This window comes from Tamandua tetradactyla, chromosome 20 (assembly GCF_023851605.1).
Source record: "Tamandua tetradactyla isolate mTamTet1 chromosome 20, mTamTet1.pri, whole genome shotgun sequence".
Taxonomy (NCBI): Eukaryota; Metazoa; Chordata; class Mammalia; order Pilosa; family Myrmecophagidae; genus Tamandua; species Tamandua tetradactyla.
In genome coordinates, this window is record NC_135346.1 from 41,788,765 (window position 1) to 41,808,448 (window position 19,684).

The window sequence follows — 19,684 nt, forward strand, 5'->3', positions numbered from 1 at the left end:
CTGACAGAGTCCGTCTTTTGGGGGAAATAGAAATGTTCCGTTTTAGTGGCATTATCAAAATGTCATTTATTTTATGTCCCGTGGCTTAGGAGGGTCAAAGTCACTGCTTGCTTTCTAAGGCTGCTAATAATGTCAACCCTTCTCCCCTTCTGCCCCTTCAGAATGAGTGAGGCTCTCTTGCTTGATACTTAGGGGTTTTGGAAGGGTTTGGAGTTGAGCTGATTCTAGAGGACGACCACGGCTTTATTCTCACTCCTGTTTCCTTGACATCAAATCCCAGAGTCTCATTAGGATGATCAAAACTGGAAGAGGCCTTAAAGATCACTTATTCTGTAAGGCCACTTTTGTTTTTGTAGGTCTAATAACCATACCCCCCGACCCTGCCTTCTTCATAATATTTCCTTGATTTCCCTCTGGGTAGCTTCGCCTCTGGCAGTTTGGACCAAGTGACTCATGACTCGCGGGCAGCTGAGAATTTCCCCTGGTCACAGCCAGTGGCTTGTGAAAGAGCCTGAAGCGCATTCAGCATCAGTAGGGGCAATCCTGAGACTTTTGGTTGATTGTGTCGAGAGAGGGCCCCTCTATTTTTCTGCTGTGGGAACAAGCTCCTAAAGCTTCTGGAGAGCCCCCCATAGAAGGAGCCCACCTATATGTGCAGGGAACACAGAGGAAAACAGGGGAGGAAGATGGAGAAGAGAAGACCGGGCCCTGGTGACGTTTCCCGGTATCCTTGATCGGGTCCCTGGGAATCCACAACTTTTCATTTTCATGAATAATATATTCTGCACGCATCCCCACACCCCTTAATCCAGGTTAAATTGGATTTTCTGACACTTGAAAGCCAGTGACCTTGATGTTACGTACCTCAGATCTTTATTTCACCAATGGGAAAACAAGGACCCAGGGAGGCCCCATGCAAGGTCATTTGCAGAGGTTGCCTTAAGGTCAGCTCTCCTGGTAGCCTCACAACCTCCTAACCTGTTTGTCCTTCCTTTCTCCATTCCTCAAGTAGAGTTTGCTACTGCTGCAGGGATGAAAGCTGAGCCTTTGGAGGTTGTCCATCAAAAAGCATTATTATGTTATTACAGTAAAGACGCCTGCCTAGTTATCTGCCCCAAGGCAATGGTGAGGCCCAGGGTGATAGCCAAAGGAGCTCTATACCATCAGAGAGCTCAGGTGCCTTTTCCAAGCTGGGAGAATCCTGAGGCATGACAAGAAAAGTACTTCTCACACAGTTGACTCTAAGTGAGCCCAGTACCCGACAGCTGCACAGCCTTGCAGACGGGAGATGTCAGTTCATCTGCGTTCTCTGCTGAGAGGAGATCAGTTTGTTCACTTGCTTATTGTCATTCAGCCAACACTTATGGTTTTATTAATTTCTTTGAAAAGTATTTATCGAGGGTCTCCTGTGTGGTAATCACTGTTTTAGCAGCTCAGATTCAATAATAAACAAGGCCTCAGGAACTCATACTTTAGCGTGGGGTTGAGAAAAAGCAGATAAATGTATGACTGGGGACTGTGGAGAGACTCATGAAGGGAAAATACTTGGTGTTTTGAGAGCATTTGGTGGGAACCCATCTCATCAGCTTTGTCCTGAGATGAGGAGGGTTTAGTTAAGCAAAAGGAGGTGGGGATGGTTTGAAGGGATTTGGAAATCATTCACGCCAGTGTTTGCTGAGGGGCACCATATGCCAATGTCATTTTTGTGTATGAGCCATTTTAAATCCTTCTGCTCCTGTGCCATCATATTTTCTGAGCCCCTTTGTTTCCTATGAGGCCCCCAGTCAGTTGTATAATCTGTTTTTCAGCTCAGGATTCTTGGTGACCTGGCCTCACTTCTCCCCAGGTTCAAAGCTGCAGCAGGATAAAGTCTAGTGGGTTGTGTTTTTGTGAGTGTGGTTAAAATTTTTCCCATTGTAACCAGGTCTGTTTTAGTAGAGAAGAATGCTGATTGCTTCTATCCTCCCTAAAGAGCATATGTTTGCATCTAATTCCTTTTAATCTGCTAACTGCAGAGAAATGTGACTGCAGTAAATGTATCTGACCACTAGGGGGCAGACGCACCAAGGCAAAGGATTAAGGCCCTGGAACACGGCAAATCAAGCATGCAGGTAACACCAAGGCAATTGACAGGATTTGCACCTGTGTGGGTTGTGGCACTTTCTCTGGATTCGGTTACACCATGTCTACTTCTAGATGATTTCTCTCTCCACTCTGTGATCACTAGAGAAGCTAGTTCCGGAAAAGAAATTTAAAAAGGGGATTCTGGTGGGAAGTTTCCTACCGTCTGTAAAAGAAAGCACTGTGATCTTAGATTGGAATTCGATCTTTAAGAGTATTTCAAAATGTGAACAGAAGCCAGATAGTCCCAGTCTTGGTTCCCGATGTGCTGTGTGACTGTGCTTGCTTTGGTTTGCTAATGGCCGGAATGCAATGTACCAGAAATAGAATGGCTTTTGCAAAAGGGATTTGTTAGGTTACAAATTTACAGTTCTAAGGCAATGAAAATGTCCAAATTAAGGCATCAGCAAAAGGATACTTCCAGTCAAGAAAGGCCGATCGCATCCGGCTTTCTCCATCACATGGGAAGGCGCATGGTGAAGCCTGCTGGTCCTTGCTCCCGGTTCATTTTTTTCTCTCTCTAAGCATCTGTGGATCCTCTTTGAGCTTCTCCAGGGTAAACGTGGATTTCATCCCTTATCTTCCCTCAGCTCTCTCCAGGTTCTGGGTCCTTGAGATTATATGAATCCTTGCTTAGCATCTCCAGGGCAATTCTCTCTCCAAAGGTCTGCTCTCAGTGTCAGTTCTGCAACCACCTCCAAACATCTCCAAACGTCAGTCTCTAGGCTTTCCCCCGAAGGTCCACATCTTACAGGGCTCCGGTGAGCTGATTAAGACCCACCTCGAATGGGTGGGTCACATCTCCATGGAAACATCATAATCAAAAGTTCCCACCCAACAATAGTTCTTCCCTCACAGGATTGGATGAAAGGAACGTGGCTTTTCTCGGGTACGTTTTCAAACCAGCACAATGCTTCAGAAACTTAGCCCCTCTGGGCTCCTTCATAAATGATGACATGATGTCAAGTGTCTCTTCTGATGCAAAGAATCCACGTGATAGAGGGCTGAGAGGTGAGAACTGTCCCCTTTAGATGACACTGTGTAATTTCTAATTTGGGAGGCTCATTTCATAGTGGAGAGTTTGGTTTCCCTGGCTCATGTATCTTTTCATTTTAGCAGATGAATATGCTTTAACACAAACGAATGAAGAGCTATGGGGTGGAATTCTGAGAAGTGGTGAGAGAGATGCTGTTGGCTCTTTTAAATCATACCATGACAGTCAGTCACTTCTCTACCTTTGATGGTGATGGGGAATTGGGTCTATTTTGGAGATCTGGCGATGATCTGCGAGAAGCAAATCTCTCCCTGAAATTTACATTCAACTTTCCATTACCCTGGAATCTAGAGGCTTATTGAACTAGCTCAGGTGGCTGCTGGCTTGAGATCAGTGTGGGAATGAGATTGCACCGGGAGCAGGCAGTGATCTGCAAGGTCCTTTTCTGCCTTGTCATTTTAGAATTAGAAGATGCATGCCCAGACAGGGATGCCTCCAGGAGGCTGAACTCCACCGAGAAGTGGAGCTTCTGCCTAAAACCAGAGGCTAAGCTCTAAGAGGTGCCGCTGTGGTCCTGGGTCCTGTGACCCCTGCTTATTCAGTCTGTGACGTCTGCACCCCTCTTGCCGGGGCCAGATGGTGGGCTGGACTCGCCCTCCATGTACTCAGTCTCAAAACATCATGGAGACAAAACCCCAAGACAAATCAAAGCAAGAACAAACAGTAACAAAAATCCTATGTAAAAACTTCCCTTCTCTGGCAGCCCCAGTTTCTGGGATTCATATTCCCAGACAACCTAATCTAAAATACAGGGCCGGAGGGGTGATGTGAGTTTCTGCTTCAATTCTCCCTCTCGAGAACTTTGGGGACTCCCCCATCCCCACCCCCACCCTGAGCCCCTGCCCTGGGCTGGGCCATTGTCCTCCTGCACCTCATGGCTGCTTGGAGGACAGCAAATGACGGCTTCATGGCGATGCTGTCATTCTCACTTAGAATATTATAAAAGCCTGTCGGGCTCAATTAATATAGATTAGTGCCATTATCTTTTTCTCTAAAGATGATTTAAATTTTGAGATGCATTTTAATAGAAGTTCATTTTTTGTTCGGTGATGATAGCACCTCCTCTTTAATGCTCACAGAGTGTTTCTTTATGTGACTGCCCTCGGTTTACTGAACTGGGGTCCCCACCCACCCTCCCAGTGGCAGCCTCTTTATGTCATATATGAAATTATGGAATATGAGGGACCATCCTCCCTAACCCTTTCATTTTACAGAGACTGGAAGTGGCTCATAGCTTTTGACAGAGAAGGACTAGAATTCAGGTTTTTTGATTCCCCACCCACCACCTCTTTTACTCCATAAAGGTTAGTGAGGCTAGGCATGAAGGAGGGAGGAAGGAACTTCGGGAGCCTACGGGAAGACTATTAGGGAAAATCCTCTTGTCCCCCTTTACATGTTTTTGTATCCTCTTCATTGCTTCTCACAAGTAAGCCGTCTAAAATACTGTCCTCAGCTGACTGTTTATTGAACATTTTGGGGCTGACCCCCCTTCCTAAAGCAAGATTTTAAACCCCTCCCTACCCTCTCCCCATCCTGTGCCACCTCTGCATCCTCCCAGCATTGAATTTCCCAAGGGCGATTGCCACACAGGCTGCCACCCAGTCACAAGACGGCTAAATATAAACGATGCAGCCTGCAAATAAGCCTCCGAGATCATCTGCTCCTTGTTTAGCTTATTATCCTCCCAAATCAAACTCCAGAGATGGCATGCATGTCACCCGTGCTGGGCAGCACCCGTTGCGTGTTTGCATCCAACAGGAAAAGCCAAACAAATGGGCCGAGAGCCTCACCATTCCCCTTCTCCAGCGGTGCAGGGCCTGCTCTATAGATTAAGCCAACAAGCTCCAGACTTTGATTTTCAAAGCAAATCAATGTGAATCGCATCAATACTGGGAACAGATGCAGCCAGCTGGCTGGCGGGCTGAGTGCAGCTGTCAACCGGGGACAAGGAACAAAGGGCAAAGGAGCCTTGGGACTGTGATGTCTCTCACCTCTGTGTCCCTAAGCTTCCTCCAGGCAGAACGAAGTGGTCAGGGACCCAGGGCTCTGGGCTGTCCTGGCACCCTGGAACATGAGATGCAGAGATAGTGACCCCGAGAAACCCAGGTTTTCAGGAGGGAACTTCTGATGGGTTAGTGACATCTAATAAGGACCCTGGTATGGTGAGTGACATAGCTATGCTGCTTATTGTCTATGATCTAGATGAAACCAGCATGTAGGATTTCTAAGCATGTAGGACAGGGCAGGATCTCCTGGAAGCAATAGGCTTAGCTGAAGCCCAAAGCTGTTACGTTGAAACAGTCATAGTATTGGGGATCCCAAATGCTCAAAGGTTGGAGGTCCATTTTGGCCCTTGGATAGTAAGGGGAATGGGTTCTTGGAAACAACCTGGAGTTTGATCTCTATCATGAGTGGGCACTGATGACTCCCCTTTCTAATCTAATGGATGTTTTTATATCCTAAATGAATTCTCATTAGCATTGAATGGTGGTGGCCATTTCTTCCTTCTTGAAGTGCCTTCTTCTCTACCCTTGGTTGAAAACGTTGTTGTGCTTTTCCTTCTGTCTCTCTGATCTCTCTTCTGTCTTTCATCCCCCTCTACCATTAAATACTATGGTTCCTCCAGGCTTGGTCCCAGACCCACTTATTCTCCCATCTGTATTCTCTCCATAGACCTGTATTTTCCCTGTATTCCCTTATCCTCACCAATTATTTTAGTTCCTACCTAGTATATATATTAAAAAATGGAGATCTTATTTTACTATGATAATTCCTACTTTTTAATCATCACAATCAACTTTTTTCTTTTTTATGAAAAATAACATATATGCAAAAAAGGAATAAATTTCAAAGCACATCACAGCAATTAGTTGTGGAACAGATTTCAGAGTTTGGTAGGGGTTACAATGCCACAATTTTAGGTTTTTACTTATAGCTGCTCTAAGATACTGGAGACTAAAAGAAATGTTAAAATAATGTTTCAACAATCATACTCAGTTGTTAAATCCTACCTTCTCTGTTAACTCGGCTATTACCTTTGATCTTTCTCCCACTCTTTAAGGGTATTTGGGCTATGCCATGCTAACTTTCTTATGTGGAAAGGAGCTGTCGATAATATGGGATAGGGGAATGGAGCTAGGTGATGTTCTGTAGAAGCTGGCCCCTCTGCATTTCAGGATTTATCTGGTACAGGGAACGTTCTGGAGGTTGTAGGTTTCTGAAAAGTTAGCATAGGTGTGTACTTCAAGAAGGAAGAAATGGTCATCACCATTAAATGCTGCTGAGAGTTCATTTAGTATAAAGATTGAAAAACAGCCATTAGATTAGCAAGGGAGATTATCAGTGCCCTCTCATGATAGAGAACTCTTCGGGTGTTCATTAGGACTGGCAGGAATGGTTTTGGTTGGGGTTTGGTAAGTTATGGTAGGTAGCAATGTCTGACTGAAGCTTGCTAAGAGTGGCCTCCAGAGTAGCCTCTTCACTCTATTTGAACTCTCTCCGCCACTGATACCTAATGTCTTCCTTACCCCTATATTCTAAATTGCCTTAACCCCGACCTGATCAGCTTCATTCTTATCTCTAAATACAAGGTTATATATATGTGACACAGCCTCTCAAATCCAAAAATAACAAGTACCATCCTACCTAATGTTTTGTGTCTCAAGACACAATTCTCTGCTTGGATGTCTCGAAGGCGCTTCAAACTCAACTTGTTCTGAAGTGAGTGGTGCTCTGCCATCTGTGCCTACCTGCCTGGGTCCCGGTGTTTCTGATCTCATGGAAGCACAACACCATCCAGTTCTATGAGCCATAACTGTCACCATGTACCCATCCGTCCCCATCCCCCTCCCCTGATCAATTCCGTCACTCTGTCCTGAATATTTTACCACATAAATATTTCTTGAATCTGTCCACTTTCCCCTCTTCATGAACACCCCCCTAGTTCAAGCTATTTCCATCTCTTGCTGGACTACAAAGGGGCAAAACCCAGTGATTTCCTTAAATTTACTTTGGCCCTCAAGTATTCAAGGGGGTCTTTCCCAAGAGGCAGATTGGCTCATTCATGCCCTCCCCACCTCCAGTGCCACTTCTCTGATGGTTTCTTCTGATTTATTGTGATTCTGTGGGAAGGGAAATTAAAATCCCATCATTTGCACGGTGCTCTCATTTCAAAACATTTTTGTTCACATTACCTCATTTGATTTTCACTTTAGCACTGTGATTGAGTCATAATCATTCCATTTTAAAGATCTTTCTGTTTTCCCTGAAAACAATCTCAGAGATGTGAATTACTTCCTCCAAGTTCACCCTACTGGTTGGTGAGAGAGCTGAAGTTTTCTGATTCCTCCAACTAACCTCATTTGTTTTCCCCCAATCAAAAAAAAAAGCTTTGGGGTGGAAATATCAAACTTCCCCATCTGGGGAAGACTTGCTATTCTCACAGGCATTGGGGACTGCCAATTTGATGGGCCAGGAACTCAATCTTGGGGCTTGACCTTATGAAACATTTCTTCAGAGGAGAAGCCAAGCCTAGTTATGATTAAGCCTAAGAGTCACCCCCAGGGAACCTCTTTTGTTGCTCAGATATGGCCTCTTCCTCTAAGCCTACTCCAAAGATGAACTCACTGCCCTCCCCCTTTACTTGGACATGACTCCCAGAGGTATAAATCTCCTTGTCAACGTGGACATGGTTCCTGGGGATGAACCTGGCCCTGCCAACATGAGAGTGAGAAAGCCTTCTTGACCAAAAGGGGAAGAGAAATTGCTCAGAAATATTCAGTCGAGTCTAGAGGTCATTCTGGAGGCTATTCTTATGCAGTATATAGATATCCCTTTTCAGTTTTTAATGTATTCGAGTAGCTAGAGGGTGAAACCTGAATTGCAACCAAAAGCCTTGATTCTTGAAGATCAAGAATAAAGGTGTTATTTTATTTTTACATGGGCAGGCTCTGGGAATTGAAATGGGGTCTTCAGCATAGCAGGCGAGAATTCTGCCACTGAGCCACCATTGCACTGCCCCAAAATAGAGCTTTTAAGGTGTGTTTGCATGGCTGTGAAAACCTTGTGACTGACACTCCCTGTATTCAATGTATGGACAGATAAGTGAGGAAAAAAAAAAGACAAAAAACAAATAAACAGTGGAGGGAATGGGGACTATGGTATATTTTGGAGGTTCTCTTTTACTTTTCTTTTCTTTTTTTTTTTTTTTTTGAGTAGCAAAAATGTTCAAAAATCAGTTTTGATGAGGAATGCACAGCTATATGATGATACCATGAACCACTGATTGTACACTTTGGATGATTATATGGTATGTGAATATATAATATATTTCAATTAAAAAAAAAGAGCTTTGGATTTTAGGGCCAATATGGCTCTAACAGTGTGTGATTCTGTAGTTTCCAAGAGGAAGTTGTGAAAACATTTCAAAGAAAACTTATAGATGAAGTTGAGAGAAAAGGTTCAAAGTGAAATTTCTCTTTCCCCAGAGCAAGGTTCAAGTCTGAAATGCAGAGATGCCAGATCAGTTTTCTTTCTCCTCTGGCTTCTTTTGCCTTGGCCTCTCCAATGACTGTGACAGGAGGTCAGTGGTACAGCTTGATGGGTTACCAGGGAAGGGCTGAGAAGTTTCAATCTTGCTTGGGAAAAGAATGAATGTAGGAGGAATGAAAATTTCACTTTTCTATGACAAAGAGGGTAATGAGAAGTGAAAACAATCCGATGTGAATGAGTGCTTATGACAACTTGGAATAATAGTTTGTAGGAATAATGAAAGAGTGTAGGAATAGAGAGTTTGAGGGAAGGAGCTCAAAGTAATGAAGAGCGAGTGATGGTCGGTTCCCAAATATGATCCATGCAGCTTATGTTTGAGAATACACCAAAACTGGAACACATGTTTTGTGGGTCTACCTCTGGCTGTTCCACGCTAGGATACGAGTACAGAGATGGAGAGGAAAGAGTTAGAGACCTTTATAGCAATTCGGTGTTGCTGCTACACCCAAGGCTGTCATTTTTGTCTTTTACAAAATTTTGTATTTCATTTATGAATTCATATTTAAAATGCAAAACTTTGCATTTTATAAAAAGTATTGATTTGTGAAAAACTGAAAATAAAAATACAAAAACTGAAAATAAAAATACAATCTGGTCCTTTATAGGAGATAGTTTGAGAAGCACTAACCTGAAGACTGAATTTGACCTTGTTTGTCCATGGGAAGGACTTCGAAATGCCCTGTGTTCCAACTCGGCTGTTGGGGGCTTGGGTCAAGGGCAGCCCTAAGACCAAAGAACATGCCAGGAATGGGTGTTATTGCCCGGCCTGACAGAACAGAAGATTCTTCCTGATGGCAGCCGTTCAGGAGGATAGCAGTCAGGCTTCCCAAGGGGCGGGGAGTGCAAGTTTATCAGGGTTTAAGACAAGGGTGTGACAACAGAGTTTCAGCAGGGTCTCGTGACACAGGGGTCTGGAGGTTTGTTATCAATGGTGATCAAGGGAGGGGAGTTTTAATGCTTTATGATACCATCTGTACATTCTCCTCCTTCCCCTGAACTTGAACTTCTGTCCAGGTCATTGTAGGTGGCCACATGCAGTAATTTATTCTCATTCTCACTGGGGGTTGGGGTGGGGGGATGGGCCCTGGGACTCCATGCTTTGGAACTGGGGAGCTGATGAATGCAGCCAAAACCCCAGCTTGTTAGCATTTAAATGGAATTATTAACTGAGCTTAGGTGCCAGCCAGTTTTCTTCTTCTTGCTTAGCAGAAGGATTGAGATAACAACCACTCAGAGATTGAAGGAAATGTCTTCCTTGCCTTCTCCTCCCTTCTTTACTTTCCATTTTTCCCTAGGGTTATATCACTGAAGGCATTCAGGGCAATCAGAGAGGGGTCTCCACGTCAGCTGTTAATTGGCCTGGATGGCCAGTGGGGCCATTTGCTAATCCATTCATTCATCTACCCATTCACTCATTCGTTCTTCCATTCACAAACCATTTGTGGAATGTCAGTTGTGTGTCCAGTGCCAGTACTGGGGTTATGATGGTGACTGAGACAGACATCTTCTCTGCTGGCATGAAGCAGACAGTCTAGGAGGGGAGATAAACATTAAATAAATACAGTGTGCAAATAACAACATAAATTCTGGTAGGTGCTCTGATGGGGAAGTATTGGTGACTCTGAGAATATTTAGCAGGAGTCCCACCCCAGCTAGGACATCTTTTTTTGGGAGGCCCCCGGGGAAGTGTCCTATTTTCCATGTGGCTGGAACAGAGAGTGAGTGGCCAGAGACTGAAGGAGGTAACTTGAAATGATGTGGCAGAGCTGGACAAGGGTTCAATGGTGCAAGACCTTGAAGGCAGCAAAGGAGGTTCGTACTAGATCCCAAGAGTGACAGGGATCTTGATGGAGTTCCTGATATTGTAAAGATATGTTCTCCACTCTCGAGAGACTATCAGTCCTGTGCAGGAGAGAGTTACCAAACAAGAAGTTAAAATACAATACCATCTGTGTTATATAGAAACACTTCTATACACAGAGATGGGAAAGAAATGATAGATTCTCATGAGGTGGGGTTAGAAGCTGGAAATGATTTAACAGAGGGAATTTGACTTGTCACTTTTCTGCTTTAAACGCTTTTATATCTGTCCCTCATTCTTAGAATACAGACACAATCTTTATATATGGCCCAACGTGATCTGGCAGCTGCCTCCTTCTTTGGGCTGCTTTAGGACATGCTTTCTTGCCCTCACTGCTTCCCAGAACTCTAGCTCCTGACATCACGATTGGTCTTTTCTCAGATCCCCAGATGCCAGAAGCTTTCTTTCTAATATGTGGCCTTTTGGACATGTTATTCCTTCTGTTTAGAATGCTGTTCCTATGTCCCCACCCGACACCCTCTTTGCCTTGCCAGTTCCCTAATTTTCCAGGTCTCAGCTCAAATAGCCCCAAGTCTTGAGAACACATGCACTTCTCCCTCATAGTGCTTAGGATAAGCGCAACTATTTATTTGTGTGATTAGTTGGTTAATGTCTGTCTCCCCTGATGCAGTAAGCACTTGATATGTATTGAGTGAATGAATGAATGAATGAATGAGTTTGCCTGGCCTAGAAGAATAAACAGCATCGATGAGAGAGACAGTGGGATGTGGGATGTGGGGCAGGGGCATGACTCATCACAGAGCACTGGCCGTTCCCTCTCTGTTGCCTTTTCCTCTCTCCCTGGCACCTGTGAAATGAGCTACCACCTAAGGGAAATCCCCCAAAGGCCACTTTCAAGGGATTATCAACGCCAATCCTTAGTGCTTTAGGAAAGTAAACATCCCAGGTTGATAAACTGTCCTAAATCCCACCTCTGTGAATCATGACAAAATCCTTTCACCTTAGAATTGCTCAGGGCTAAGCAGCTTCTTTTGGGAATATGTTGCCCTGCAGGGGATGGGATGTTTTGGATGGCTGCTGGCTGGGAGGCAGTCAGGCACGGCTGGGGACCACCTCTGCCTTCTGTGCCCTGGCTAGATGAAGACGGGTTTTGCAGTAAGAACTCAACATATATTGAATGAATGAGTGGGAAGACATTTGCCTAGTCTGGAAGTCTTAAGGTTTTTGTTCAAGAACCAAGAGGCCCGATGTCTGTCAACATTTCCTGTATTAGTCATTTATTATTGCATAACAGATTGTCCCCAAACCGAGTGACTTAAAATAGTGATTATCATTTAGTATCTCTCAAAGTTTCTGTGGATCAAGGGATTCAGGTCACAGGGAAGATGAATTGCCTGTTCCGCAATGTTGGGGCCTCGGCGTGGGTGGCTCGTAGGTGCCGTGATCATCTGGGGAGTTGTTCACCTGTGATCTGGCGGCTGATCCTGTCCTTGGCTAAGTAACTGCCTCGCCCTGTGCCTCGGCTTCCTCGCCATACCGGGGCCGGCCTCCGAGGGCAAGCGTTGAGAGACAGAGAGGGAGAGACAGAGAGACAGAGACAGAGAGAGACAGAGAGAGAGAGAAGGGGAGGGGAGAGAGATAGACGCACAAGGTGGAAGCTCTAGCCTTTATAGTACCTAGTACTGGAAGGCATACTGTCTCACTTCTCTCACATTTTATTTGTGAAAAAGGAATTGCCCTTTCTCTTCCGTTCACGAAGAAGGAAATTAGACTCCACAAGGAAATTAGACTCCACCTCTTGTAGGCGGAAGTGTCAAAGAACTTGTAGATGTATTTTAAAACCGCCATGTTCCCATAAACAAAAGAACAGAGAATGTCCTGGAAGAGTGATAAATGTTCAGGTGTAAAGCTATGGTATCCTAGCAAAAGTTTCAGTTCTTAGTGCTACTCTGAGCAGTGTTGTAGCAGCTGCTGTGTGCCCCACCCCCCTTTAGGGACTTAGGGGTTAAGGCATTCTACACTGACTTCTGAGATGTTCTCTACCCTTGGTTAAATAGATGTAGGACGCTCTAATTTTATTGTGTGTGTGTGTGTGTGTGTGTGTGTGTGTGATGGGGGGGTGGTGAGGTGGGTTTCAAACCTCCTGCTATCCATAATTCACCTGACCCACTGCAGACACCACAGACAATATCCTGGAACTCTGCACAGATTTTCAAAGTGAAGTATTATTTTGAGACATCTCAGAGCTACCCAGAGAGAAAAATAAATAAATTAACTACACTAATAGTGAAGAGTTATATTTAAGGGAAGATTCTTTGAACTAGTTTAAATGTTAATTTTATTACTCAGAAGGGCACTTTGGAACTCCCTGTCATTATGGAACAATTAAACTGTAGTTCCTTATTAATTTTTACAGCCTTCCTGGGGTAATTAGTGGCACATAATGTGAATTGCAACCCATTAATGACTAGATTTTTGAATGTGAGTGGGCAGAGTCTTTTGTTTGGCTATCCAAAGAGACAAGGCCTATGAAAAGAGGAAGGGTGAGCCTTCCCAGAATGAATGGCCCTCACACACCTGCCTGTGCCAGGGTTAAGCCTGACTATACCCTCCGCAAAACACACAGTCATCAAACTTTTCAGGTAGGAGTGAGTTTCTGGCTCATTCCTTGAACTCAAAGTTGGCTACTAGAAAGTGGCTTGTTCTGGAACAAAGGTTTAGAAATCAGCGATAGCCTGTGGTGCTTCCTGAAACCCTAAGGGCAAACAGTCACTGGACAGTTCCTCATTTTGGTTTGCATAAACTGCCATTCCTGAAGCACCTGGAACATGCCCAGCCCTTTACCAATATGACTTAATTCTCAAAACGTCATGAGGTAGGTACAATTAGTTTCAGTTTATAGACCAGGGAAGCACAGGCTTAAAAATGTAATCAGACAGGCAGTGACAGAACTCGGTCCTAAAGGCAAGTCTGGCTGCTTCTGAGCCTGCATTTCCATCAGTGCCCGATTCTGCCCCTGGGTCTCGCTAGCCTTTAACAGTATCCACAGTCCGGTCCCTTGGAGTTAGTCAAACTGTTTTCTTGTTTGTGGATTCCTTAGCTAACAAAATAGAATGCTGGTGCTGAAAGGACCTTAGCTGGTGTAATGCCATCCCTTCATCTTATTAATGAGGACGCTGAGGCCCAGGGAGAAGGGACCACTTAAACCAACAGGAAAATAGTGAATATTGATGCAGATGCAGCCAGGTGGGAGTGAAGTCCTGGTTTCCAATGGTTCCCTCTGATTCCAGCTCTGTCTACTTAATCATCAAGGTGAACTCTAGCTTCCCAGGGGGGCATCTCTCCGGCAGTGTCACCTGCGATGAGAATGTAGGTAGGCCGGCATTCCTCTGAGTGGGAGAATTGTAGCCAACTCTGTCTTGTCTACTTGCAATTCCAAATGCCACCAGTCTACAAAATACAAATCATGTTGGCACAGGCACTCACGTGCCTGCCTGGCAGCATTAGTCCCCCTGAAGTATACCCTGGTTATTTCTGGGATTGCCTCAAGTGTGCCCCCAAGCCAGTCTGTAGGCTGGGGTGTCCATGTGGCCACCTCCCCCCTCTTGCTGGTTCCCACCTGCTGCCTGGGAAGTTGCCTGCTGGAGCCTCCCTCATGCCCATCATGTTAATATTGTAGGCTGTCCAAGCCAAAAGAGTTCTCTTTGCATACTCCATTTTTGGGATTAAATCATGTATTCCACAAAAGGTAAATCCAACTATTAATCCACGTGCCTGTGGGTGTGAACCCATTTGTAAATGGGACCTTTGAAGATGTCCAGGGGAATCAGGGGTGGGTGTGAACTCATTTGTAAGTGGGGTCTTTGGAGATCCTACTTAGATGGGGCCAAATTGAATCAGGGTGAGCCTTTATCCATATGAGTGGAGGTCTGGTAATAAAAGGAAATTCTGGCACAGTCAGTCAATAGATGCCGAAAGTCAATGGAAATCAGAGGAAGAGACACAAAGAGATAGATTATCATGTGACAGAGGATTGCTGCTCGCTATAGACTTCAGGGGAAACCCAGGCCTGCCAGTAACCTGTTCTTGGACTTCTGCCTCCAAAGCCATGAGACAATACATTCCTGTTCTTAAAGCTAACCCATTGTGCCATATTTGTCATAGCAGACCAGGCAAACTCAGACACTTTCAAAGCTTCCAGTTTCTCACGGGCAGAGCATTGCTGGCTATGCTAGCCCGGAGAACAGCTCTTCCCCATCCCCATGCCTTGTTTCCATTGGGATGTTATGAGCAGCATTGTGAGCTTCTGGCCATCACCCTTTAACCAAAATATCACCAGGACTCTCATGAGTTATGGTTCCTTCAGTTTCTGGCCTTCACTCTCTCAACCGTAGGACCTGAAATCCATTCCAAGAATAGATGGGAAGCAGATGCCACCCCATTCCCTCCACCCTCCTCTGTTTTTCTTCATGACATTGCTCACAGGCCATTCTTAGATACAGAACAAAGCTGCTCATTGGTTCCTTGAATGTGCCTTCATCGAGTACTTACTATATGCCAGGCCTTCTGTTTCAGGCTGAGTATACGGTTGTGACATTGTTATTTCTTCTCTTTCTTCCTTTCTCATAGAATCCCAGTTTTGTTTGGGGCCATAATTTTCCAACCCCCGTGAAGTTCTGTGATTGTCCTACATTGATCAGGATAATCCCTCCCCATACCTTGCATGACATTAACCTTCCCAGCCTTCCTTGCATGTAATGGTCATGCAATCCTAAACTGGATGAGATGTAAAAGGAAGTATGTGTGTGTGTTTGTGTGTGTAATTGTGTGGAGCTTCTGGGGAAGGATTTGCTTTCCTAATAAAAGGGACAGACATGAAAGGAGAACTGCACAGTACTGCCCCCTTTCCCCTTTTCCTGTTTTGAATGCAGATTTGATGCCCGGAGCTGCAGCAGACACCTTGTGAGCATGAAGCATCAAGCTTGGGTATGAGAAGCCAACACGAAGATGGCAGAGCAGAAGGGCAGGAGCCTGGGTCCTGGATGATTGGGCTGGGCCAACCCCAACACTGCCTTCCTCAGGGCTCTCAAGGAGGGAGCAATAAATGCAGAATGATTTAAATACTCTTAGTCTCTTTACCAGTTATTTCCACTGGAAGCTATCCTAACAGATGCCAGAATGGTGCATGAAACAGAGTCTGGGACAGGGAGGAAGATGCCAACCTAGACAATACCTGGGTACCACTTCAATCATTCTCTTTTGTTTTTCATAGGAGAGAACAGCATTCTTTGCACACTAAGCCTTCACTCAACATTATTAAACTCCACCTCTATCCCATTTGCTCTTAGCTTCTAATTTCCTGGTGTAAATAGGAGCCAGGAAGAGCCAATCAGGGAAGCAGCTGTTGCCAGGAGCCTGGCCATTCCGTGGCTGTGGTGGATTGTGAGCTCATTTAGAGAATGCTCTGAGATCAATATTCATTTCAGTAACACCAGAGGCAAAGTGTTTGAAACCACTGACTCTGGGAGGAGTGATGGTTCTACTTGGAGCACCTGGGCAAAGGGTAGAGGCTCTTTCCTTCTCTCCTCCTCAACCTAGGAAGAAGTAATGCTTTTCTTTTGGCTGTAGGGTTGTTAAGTCAGCCAGCCTAGGGCCTGGGAGAGGGAGTGGAGGGTGGAGGCTAACAGCTGAAGTTCTGAGAATTCACTCTGCCTCTTCACATGCTGTGTGAACTTCGGCACGTGACTCAGTCTGGCTGTGGAGTGCATGGAGACGAAAATAACCCATACGGTCAGAGGTGTAACTTAAGGTATGAGCCAAATCAGAATAAAACAGAACAGCACAAAATAAAACCCGAGGTCTGGTGGTAGAGAGGTACTTAGCGTGTTCCCAGGATGTTCAGGGAAGAACTCAATTCTGTCTCTTTGCCCAATTCTTTGTCCACTGGTACTTCCAAAATCCTGCCCTGTGAGAAACATTCCATATTAAAAAAAAGACTAAAACAGGCTGTGATGTGGCAGCAACAAATAGATTTTCTAGTGATATTCAGAGCTTCTATTTTTTTTTTTTAAATGGGGGAGATAGGCAAGTCTATGTTGCTACTGGATACATTAGTATAATGTTTTAAGAAGACCATTACAGCAATATGAAGCAAAAAGGCCCTTAAAATGTTCATATCCGTTAATCTATCAATTCCACATTTAGGAAATAATTCTACGTAAATAAATATAAAATGGACTTGGGAAAATTTAGTTACCATGCTTTTTATACTGCATTGTAAAAAACAGAGAGAAACTTTCCGATGATTTTTTAAATGCGCTTTGGTGACTCTGTCTACTGGAATCCCACGTTACCATTAAAACAGGTGGGTGTAGAACCTTCTCCTGGGAGGAAGTTCAAGATTAAAGCAGATGTCAATCATGAGACTCTGGATTTACGCTGAGGGAGTTTGAAGCTGACTTCTACCACTTTCCAGCTGTGTGATTCTGGACAAATTACATTACCTTCCCGGGTCTTGAATTTTTCATCTGAAAATAAGGATCATAAGTAATAATCACTTTATGACTTATTATACGTGAGATAATGCTTGCAAAATTGTGGCGCTGTGACCAGCACATGGTAAGTGCCCTATTCTATCATTAAATAAAAACGGTGGGGATACATTTGAAAAAAGAGAAAAGAAGATATATATGTGCAGGAAGAAAGACAGAATGGAACATACGTAATGTATTTATTCAACATGTATGTATTGAGTACCTTCTATGTTCCTGGCCCTGGGATGCAGCAGTGAACAAAAGAAATGCAAATACCTGCCTTCAGAGGGTTTATAGTGCACAGAGGAAGGCCTGAGGTTTGAGTGCATGAGGATCCCCAGGGGTGCCTTTTAAAAATGCAGAGCCCAGGCACCCATGCCCAGGGACTTGGATTCTGCAGATAAGGGGGTAAGCCCAGGAGTCTTCACTTTGTATATTGGACATACCACCGAGCAGTGGTTATGGTTGCCTGCATGGAATTAGGAGTGATTTTCTCCTTCATAAAATTTTTACACTAAATAATAAAAATATTTTCTTTTATAACTAGAAAAAATTAAACATTTTATAGGTATAAATATTCAGCAGCTATGTGAACCTCCCACCCCCATGTCTGCCTCCTTCCACCCCCAACACAATCCTCATTTCATTTCTCCCTGATAACAGAAGCTCATCACACAGACTCCAGATTAGGAAAGGCCTCTGGGAATGAATGGCGGGGCTGTGATTCTCTGATAGCTGCAATATCACAAAAGGAAGGTGGAAAATTTCTTGCCCAAATCATCTGCTTTTGTTTGAATAAGATCCAGCCCAGCACCCCCCTATGCAAAGGGACCTCTTTAAAGATGCATTTCATTTACTTTTTTTTTTTCTGCAAATTCCCTTGACCTTGAGATTTATCTGGGGGCTCTAGTAATGGCTGTAGTTTCCAGAGTCATTTGTATGGATGCGGTGTAATGCAGGTGAGGGCGAGGTGGGGGGTGGGTGGGGGTGCAGAGGAAGGGGGCGCGCCACAGTCATCCTGAGCATGTATCAGGTGAATTTATATTTTATGGTCTTTGGTCAGATTGATTTTGTGAAACACCCTGGGGTGTTTGCAAATATGAAAGTTCTTGTAGTGCTGGTTGCTTGTTTGCATTTAGGAGAAGAAAAAGAAGGAAAAAAATTGCTTTCTCTGCTGACAAACTCCATCTTCCCCAGGAGAGTGGTCTGGAAGGAGATGAAGGGCTTCCAACAGAAGAGAAAATTAAAGGTAGTGAAATCAGAGATCAGCGTGCAAAACTGCCTGTCGAGGGCTGAGCTGCACCAGGAATCAGCAGCAGGTATTGGTGGCAAGTTTACAAGTACTGGGCGTGTCTCGCCAAACAAGCCATGATAAACAAAATTGCTGATTACGGGTTTTAAAATCCCTGAACTCAGTTATGAGTGGGCTCTGTGGTCCTGCCTAGAGCTCATTTTGGGGCACAGCTTTCATTTTGGATTGGTCTTTTACGTAGATCTATTATCAACCAACTTGGTTATATAATTGGAAAGACTTACCCTAGACCAAACCAACCAAACCAAACCAGAACACTTAGCTTCTTGCCTCAGTTGGCTCTGCTTCCTCAAACCTTTGCTTCACTGTGGTCTGTTTTGGTAAAGACAGGGATAGTCAGTATGAAGTATTTGTAGCACTACTTCTCACTTCTGACCCATGGCAGGCAGCATTAGTCAATTATAGTACTCTCTCCTGCTGGGGCCAGATGGCAGCTCTAGCACCTAATGTTCTCACATTTAGCCCGGAGCAGAACATTTTTTGGGGTTGGGTCGTTAATCTAACTTGTAAAACTTCCTGCCCTTACTCCACAACACTTTCTCCATTAAGTGATCACAATTGATGTCTGAATTTCTCACTAATATTTTTGTCCTGTTTGGATACAGCACATTTGGCAAATATAAAGCCTTGGCACACCCATTCTTACTAGAATTCCTCCTGATTTTATCCTTGACAGACACCAACATTAAATCACAATGTTCCTGATGAGCCTGCGTGTGACCTTAGACTGTTTCTCCACACGGGTCTCTGTGCAGCCTCTACCAAGAAGGGAGATTTTGTATGGACCAGGAAAGGCATTTGCCACCCTGGGGTTCATTCACCCCTGTTAATTAGTTCATTAAATTATCCTCAGATACCAGAGATTGAAGGAATAAGGCCAAATGTAAACCCTTCATGTTCTAGCCAGTTTGTATTTCTAATAAAATAATCTATGTTCCACCCAGATAGGCCTTTCCACTTGCTTTTATGCATTTTGTTTTCTTCCTTTTCTGTGTCTCTGTGCATTCAATTTCCCCACTTTGAACACCATCCCTTCTCTCCACCCATCCAAACCTTGCCATTTTTAAGGCTTAGCTCATGGTCAATTTCTTTTGCTAAGTCCTTTCTAAATACCACCAGTGATTTCTCTGTGGTCTCAACTCCCTTGGCATTTACAATCCATTCTAGTCACTTGGGCTTGAACATCTTCCCCTGGAATGCTTCTTCTCTTTTATTGCCTTTATGCCTACATTCTGTCACCACTAGACTATAAACCTACCGGTAGAGGCTGTCCCCTTCCTTTGTGTTGATTG

The 19,684-nt window shown here is 44.3% G+C and overlaps 2 long non-coding RNA genes across 9 annotated transcripts in view; one reads left to right on the forward strand and one right to left on the reverse strand.

Annotated features, from left to right (window-relative positions):
• The first annotated feature begins 108 nt into the window (after positions 1–108).
• Positions 109–19,684, forward strand: part of LOC143664069 (uncharacterized) — a 113,099-nt gene continuing 93,523 nt past the window's right edge. For 3 of the 8 annotated variants that reach the window (XR_013166292.1, XR_013166291.1, XR_013166290.1), the window contains exons 1-4: positions 110–3,132; positions 15,479–16,151; positions 16,912–17,165; positions 18,278–18,399. This is a non-coding gene — a long non-coding RNA (uncharacterized LOC143664069). Of the gene's footprint in view, positions 3,133–15,478; positions 16,152–16,834; positions 17,166–18,277; positions 18,400–19,068; positions 19,577–19,684 lie in introns of those variants that run through there. The other 5 variants (XR_013166288.1, XR_013166293.1, XR_013166289.1 and 2 more) reach the window with 4 other exon arrangements.
• Positions 9,330–16,067, reverse strand: LOC143664070 (uncharacterized). The gene is made up of 4 exons (XR_013166296.1): positions 15,781–16,067; positions 13,904–13,997; positions 10,162–10,256; positions 9,330–9,448 (listed from the first exon to the last, which is right to left on the reverse strand). It is a non-coding gene; the product is annotated as an uncharacterized LOC143664070 (long non-coding RNA).